Here is a 7,461-nt window from a genome sequence, read left to right on the forward strand (position 1 = left end):
AAAGTAGGATGCTATTGAGAATTGACATCGCAACGTTATTTAGAGAGACCACAAAGTCACTTGAAGGCTACGGAACGTGGTAAGAGTCAGGTTGCGACAAGGTTTCGAGAACAAATTAATAATCGGATAAGGTTCATTCTCACATAAAAACACCCCCAAACTTAGAGAGAGGAGCTTCAGCGATTGTTGAAGAAGAATGAAGGTTTGGTGGAGATCAAGAAGGAAGATAGCAAGGATTGCTCTCTATTATCTTCTAAAGGTAACATCTTCTTCTTCACCCAAACTTTTGGAGCTTTAATGGTGCTTTTGGGCTTTGAGTTGGATATGAAAGATTACTCTTAGATAACTTGCTATTGATGTTTAATCAAGTGTTTGGAAGCTTAATATAAAGTTTTTATGGAGATTCCATGGTTGAATCCATGTTTTGATTGTTAGGGTTTCAAACCCTAGTTTTGGAAAAATTATGAAATGGTATATATGTGTTAAGAACTTAATAGATTAAGTGTTGAGAAGTTAGATTTGAGTAGTCTAGCAAGTTTATTGACAAAAGATTTTTTAAAGCAAAGTTTACCTAAAGTATGAGATTTTTTGCTAGAATCTCTATTAAGCTCTCAATGCATGGTTTAAGACATATATAAAAAGCTTAATGTAGGAATGGTATAAGTTGTGGCCAAGGATGAGTTGGAGTTCTCTAAAGGAAGGTTTAAAGAAGCTTAGAAGTAGGTTCTTATTCTCTTCAAAATAAGTGAGTTATAACCTTCATTAGAGTATATTTTTTGAAGTTAAATTTGATGTTAAAGTATGAATATATAAGTAAGTGATAGTAGATTATGTTCTTGCTAGAAAGTAACATGTTTTGATGAAATGTTAGTTATGATACTATATGCATATGTATGTTATTAAATAAAAGATAGGGATCCCAATAAAGAAGATTATCTAGAGTTTTTCCATGGAAACTATAGATATAACAGAGACCAATTAACTGATTACCAGCAAGAGTGGAGATGTGTGGTCACTTTATGTGATCGAGATAGTCACTTATGTGACTAGTTGTATATATGAAGTATGTAGGATAAGAAATTGTTTAATGTATGTCATGATATTTTATAACTCGCAAGACTTGTTGTATGTTATATGTTGTTTCCATGTATTTCAGGTACAAGTAACAAGCCTTAGAGATAGTGAACTTAGAAGCATCAAGAACATGGACTTGATTTCCGTTTCATGCTTTTATTCTTGTTGCTTTAACTGTGGTTAGGACATAAATGGTACGCCCCTACATGTTTTTTGGAAAATGTTTTGAAGTCTTTTTGAAACTCAAGTTTTGTAAACAATGTTAAATACTCTAATATTTTCCATAAATCTTATGTTAGATACTGTATGAAAATACATGTTGTTACAGTTTGACTACTCAATAGGCAACATTACATAGCTGAGTCATTTATTACCTGATTTTTCTGGTAATTTGGTGCATGTCGTGTAATAACATATAAAGGAATCACAATGTCACACCCCCATACCGGAACGACGAAAACGTTCGGGGGCAGAGGACGTCATGTATAGTATCACAACAATTGTATAATAGTAATCAAAGTACAACAACCATGTATTGATAAAGTATAAGTTATTACATATGTGTTCAAATCATTGTATATTGACACCAAAATGTATAGCAAAAGTTAAAAGACATGAGTCTATGAAGCTCCGTCTTCTCAAAACCTGTGGATACTTGTTTACTGATTTCCTGATAATATAAGTAGTTTTGAAAAGAGTGTCAGCAATTAAGTTGGTGATTTTATAAGCATGTTTGTAATTGAAATATGGCGTTTGTTCCTTGAAAATGTAAGTATGTTTTTCCAGAAAATCCCATATTTTCTGTTGTAATGTGCTGTACTCAAAACGTGTAAATGTTATTGTACTCTGAAATAGTATAATGTAGTTTTAAATTCACATAAAACAATGAAAGGTATGTTTTCTCTGTACTGAAATAGTATTTTGTATTTGTACTTGTATGAAAACTGTGTAATTGTAAATGTCTTGATTCACCGGCTGTACTTGTAAAATACTGTATTATAGTTTTATTATTTTAAATAAAACTATGTGAAGTTGTTTACTTATTCATACACCAATCGTATTGTTCAATACCAAATTGTGAGTTATCATAACCATGCTTGATGACCTAAGATGGCCTGAACACGACGTTCTTCAGGCGTCGAAATCGGTACGACATTTGTCACCTCAGGCCTGCCGGCCTAGCTGTTGCAAGCAGCTCAGGCACGAGATTATCAGTCTCGTATAGATCTATACACAAGTGTCACACTCTCCCTCCAGGAGACTCTGGTTATAATTTCAGGACTTAGTTGGTACTTAGATAAGTACGTGAAGTGTGTCTCACAAATGCTATATTGACGGTTACTTGTAGAATAATGAAAAGTTACTTTGTAATGGATAAACTATAAGTATATCTCATAAACTATATTTATTATAGTTTATATGTTTGTTTTCCTTAATGTATTATGAACTTTGAAAAGCACATGTAAGTTCCATAAATTATACTCATTATAGTTTATATGTTTGTGTTCTACTGAAATGAAAACCTTTGTATTGTTAATAATTCGGCAAGTTTTAATCGTAAAATCTGTGATACGGTTGTTCCGTGAAATTCAACATTTATATCCAAACGGTACTAAAATAGTTTGCAAAAATTATATTTCTGTTTAACAAGTTTTAAATGATTTTATACTTATATAAATATAATATTTATATAATTATGATTAAATAGACAGACGAATAAATAATTTTACCCCAAGCTCACAACCAAACAAGGAACATGAAATTGAGTCAAATTATCAATTCTAAGCATGTTGAACCCTAATATATATATATATATATATATATATATATATATATATATATATATATATATAATAACGGCAACGGTCGATAAATATTGAAAATATTTAGATATTAACACAACTTTTCTTGTGTTATACTTGTATCCCCCCCCCCCCCTAAAATAGTGAAAATAACGAAAACGTAGGGGTATGAACTCACCTTGAGTGTGATAACGATTTTGATAATGGAATAGAATTGGTGACTTTGATTTAAAGTACGTAACGATAGTCGTATCCTAATAGTTTATACACATATTAACGGGTATAAATTAGGTAATCTAATAATTTAAATATTAAGTTAAAGTGTTAAATAACACTTAATATGTAAGAAGACTTACCAAAACTTGAAGTTATTTGGAAGAATTTAATCACTATGAGAGTTGAAAAGGGGATGGCTCGAAATTTTTGGGAGAGAATAAGGTGAAAATGTCTACCGGAAGTATCTAAATTAATTCATTTTGGTTGCTTAAGTATGAAGGAAAGATAGGCGGTTTGAGGTGATTTTGGCCGAGAACTCTACCTGAGGAAGAGTGATTTCGGTGTTGGGGATTTCGATGTGAATGGAGTTTGCGGTCTGAAGTGTTTGCGGTCCGAAGGAAAAACAGTTTCGCACGTTTGCGGTCTTGACCGCAAACATGTTTTCGGTTCGAGGGAAAGGGCATCCATGCGAGATTTCGGTGGTGATTCTTAAGGGGTTTTCGGCCAAGTTTGTTTATTTTTAATTTTTGCAACACTTATCTAATAAAGGGTTTATATATATATATATATATATATATATATATATATATATATATATATATATATATATATATATATATATATATCAATTTATTAATTTTAGCCTTAATAAATTACAAATCAACAAATTTGACTTTTATTTAGTAAGTTTGACTTTTGTTGACCTTAGATGACTTTTACAGACTTGAAGATAACAGGTTGTTACACACAAAGTTATAATTTCATCTTCTATGAGCTAATGGATAAAAATCCTAACATTATTCACATGCAAGTCTCTAACATATTAAACACTAACCCTTGATCCAAAATAAGCCAAAAAGACATAGGACATTCTTGCATGGCTCAAAAACAGTTTAAACATGTCCTTTATTCACCTTATTAGGTCTAGAAAAACCATCCTAATCAACAACTACACATGGAGCTCTCCAAAATCCAAGAAATGCAAGCAAAAGGGACCAAATGAGCTTAAAATACTAGATCTAGAAGCCAAACATGTTAAAGATTCACACTTGAATACTTGTAAAGCACAAAGAGATGACAAATAAGCTTATACTCTCTGGATCTAGCTTTTAGTGCACCAAATCAACTTGCTTCTTCTTCAACTTCATACCAAAAGAACATCATACAAATTTAAAATGAGGAGAGGGAGATAGGTTTGGAGCTCTAGGTTTATCAGAGATGAAGTCTATGTAGATAAGAAAATCCTAAAAGTTAGTGTAACATCCCAAAAATCGAGACCGAAAATTTTTGTTTTTTAATTATAATACTTGGGAAATTGTTTGAGGAAAACATTACTGATATCATGTCAAACCACAAAACCATAATTACATGTCTCAAAAACCATAATGTCAAATAGTATAATGTCAGAGTACAATCACAGGGTTCTCAAATGCGGAATCATGTGTGTGCGATGCGTTGCTACCCTGCCGGCTCCTTCCCCTTAGATGAAGAGGTACCTGAAACCAAAACTGAAAACCGTAAGCACAAAGCTTAGTAAGTTCCCCCATCATACCACATACCATACAACATACATTCTGTCGGGCAATTCTGGGGTGCCCGACCTACCCATGTCAAGCCATTCTAGGGTGTTGACCTACCCATGTCAAGCCATTCTGGGGTGCTGACCTACCCGTGTCAAGCCATTCTAGGGTGCTGACCTACCCGCGTCAGGCCATTCTGGGGTGCCTGCCTACCCTCCGGTCTATCTCACCCGGTCACGGGGAGTATTTCACCCCCTACTACTATCACATACTAACATATCATATTGGCACATAGAGCACATCAAGTAATAGCAAACCAGACAATTATCACAAAGACAATCATCTCAACTGTAATCAACTACTAGTGGGTCGGCCTTGATGCCTTAGACCCACTTCTACTAGAAGGTAACTCACCTCAATGTCGTGTAGTGTCTGCACTGTCCTTGGTACGGAAATCAACTCTTCTCGACTCCTCGATCCCTACACAACATCCTTTCTAAGTTACCATTTCATACTCATAACCCCTACAAGGGTCAACTCAAGTCAAAGTCAAAGTCAAAGTCAACTTTGGTCAAAGTCAACATCTGGTTGACTAGACTCGCCGAGTTGGTCCACTAACTCGTCGAGTTCCCACGTCCACGAAGTGATTCAACCCCGTCCCTACTCGTCGAACTCTTGCTAGACTCGGGACTTTCTTCAACTGACTCGTCGAGTTCATCTTCATCCGTATGAAGGTGTTTAGTCTATGACTCGTCGAGTCCATCTTCATGTGGTTGGGACATTGCCTTGAACTCGCCGAGTTCCTCCTTGCACTCATCCAGTCCTTCGATCTTCAAGTCCATAACAAACCCCAACAGTTTGAGTTTTCCTTCAACTCAACCAAAGACCATTTCCAGAAGACGTTTGGGGGAAACTGCGACCCGACTCGCCGAGTCCCATGAACGACTCGCCGAGTCCCTCTTTGTCCAAAACTATACAGTTGATTTCAGTGGTTCTTAATGCATCCAAATCATAGATCTGACCTCCTAGGGTCCATTTTATACGTAAAGCTACGAACTTGATGTCCATGCATGGGGTTTTGGCTCAAAAATCCATAAAAAGGGGTTTATATGATGCATGGGTCTCCCATGGCCATAAAGTTGGCACCTTTATGCCATGGGAACCCTCAATGGTTCCAGATCTGAAGTTCTTATCCCAGAATCGTGGTTGCATCCAAGAATGGCTCCAAAATGGCTTCCGAAAACCCTAAGTTACTCCAAAAAGAGTATCTAATGAAAGGAGAAGCAAGGTCTGGACTTTTTACCTCCAATAAACAGGAAATGAAGCAAAACCTCTGGATCTCCTTGCTCCTTCTGAAATCCCAAGCTCCTTCTTCTTCTCCTCAACCTTCTAACTTGCACAAAATGGCACAAAGAGCTCAAAATCACTCAAAACGGTTAGGGTTTTGTGGGGATGGTCTGAGGGTGTTGCAGGCTGTAGAGGGAAACATTTAAGGTGTTTAAATAGGGTGCAAACCCTAAATATTAGGGTTTCATCCAGACAGTCCTACTCGCCGAGTCGGGCTCCCGAATCGTCGAGTAGGTTACTTAAAACCCGCGTCCAAAGTCTTGTCTACTCGACGAGTTGGGCCTCCAACTCGCCGAGTCCCAGTGTAAAAACATAAAATCTTTAAATTTAAAATACGTATCGGGAACCGGGCGTTACAATCTCTCCCACTTATTTTAGACTTCGTCCTCAAAGTCTGCCGCTGCATCTGGAAAAAGCTCGGGGTAGTGCTCCCGCATCTCGTCCTCCGGCTCCCACGTCCATTATGAGCCCTTACGGTGCTGCCATTGCACCTTCACCATATCGACCCTCTTGTTCCTCAGACCCTTCGACTTCCTGTCGAGGATAGCTACTCGTCGCTCAATGTAGTTCAGGCGGTCATCCACCTGAATATCCTCCAAAGATACCACTGCAGAGTCGTCTACCAGACACTTCCGCAGCTGGGAGACGTGAAAGGTACTATGAATCTGGCTAAGCTCGGCTGGCAGATCCAACCTATACACTACCTTGCCCACCCGGGCTGCAACCCTGAAAGGACCGATGTACCTGGGGCCCAACTTGCCCCGCATCCTGAACCGCATGACACCTTTCCAAGGTGACACCTTCAGGAGGACCATATCCCCGACCTGGAACTCCAGGTCCGAACGACGCTTGTCGGCATAACTTTTCTGCCGACTCTGAGCAGTCTGAAGTCTGCTCCTGACCTGCTGGATCCTCTCCGTAGTCTTGAGTACCACTTCGGTACTCCCCATGACTCTCTGCCCAACCTCACCCCAGCAAATCGGGGTCCTGCACTTCCTCTCGTATAACATCTCAAAGGGAGGACGATCGATACTCGTATGGTAGTTGTTGTTGTAGGAGAACTCAGCTAAAGGAAGATAGGTATCCCAGCTACCACCGAAGTCTAAGACACACGCCCGCAGCATATCCTCCAAAGTCTGGATGGTCCGCTCGCTCTGGACATCCGTCTGCGAGTGAAAATAGGTGCTAAAGTGCAGACGAGTACCCAACTCGTCGTGGAATTTCTTCCAGAATCTGGAAGTGAACTGTACATCTCTGTCAGAAATCACGGAGACTAGCACTCCGTGTCGGGCTACAAACTCTTGGATATAGATATCGGCCAGCTTCTGGGCAAAATGCTCTCCTGGATCGGTATGAAAATGGGCACTCTTGGTCAACCGATCCACGATTACCCATATGGAATCCACTCCCCGTGCGGTCCTGGGAAGTTTGGTGATGGAATCCATGGTAATATCTTCCCATTTCCACATGGGAATATCTAGCGGCTGCATCTTGCCGTGTGG

Source organism: Lactuca virosa, chromosome 7 (assembly GCF_052849685.1).
Source record: "Lactuca virosa cultivar CGN04683 chromosome 7, Lactuca_virosa_CGN04683_v6, whole genome shotgun sequence".
Classification (NCBI taxonomy): domain Eukaryota; kingdom Viridiplantae; phylum Streptophyta; class Magnoliopsida; order Asterales; family Asteraceae; genus Lactuca; species Lactuca virosa.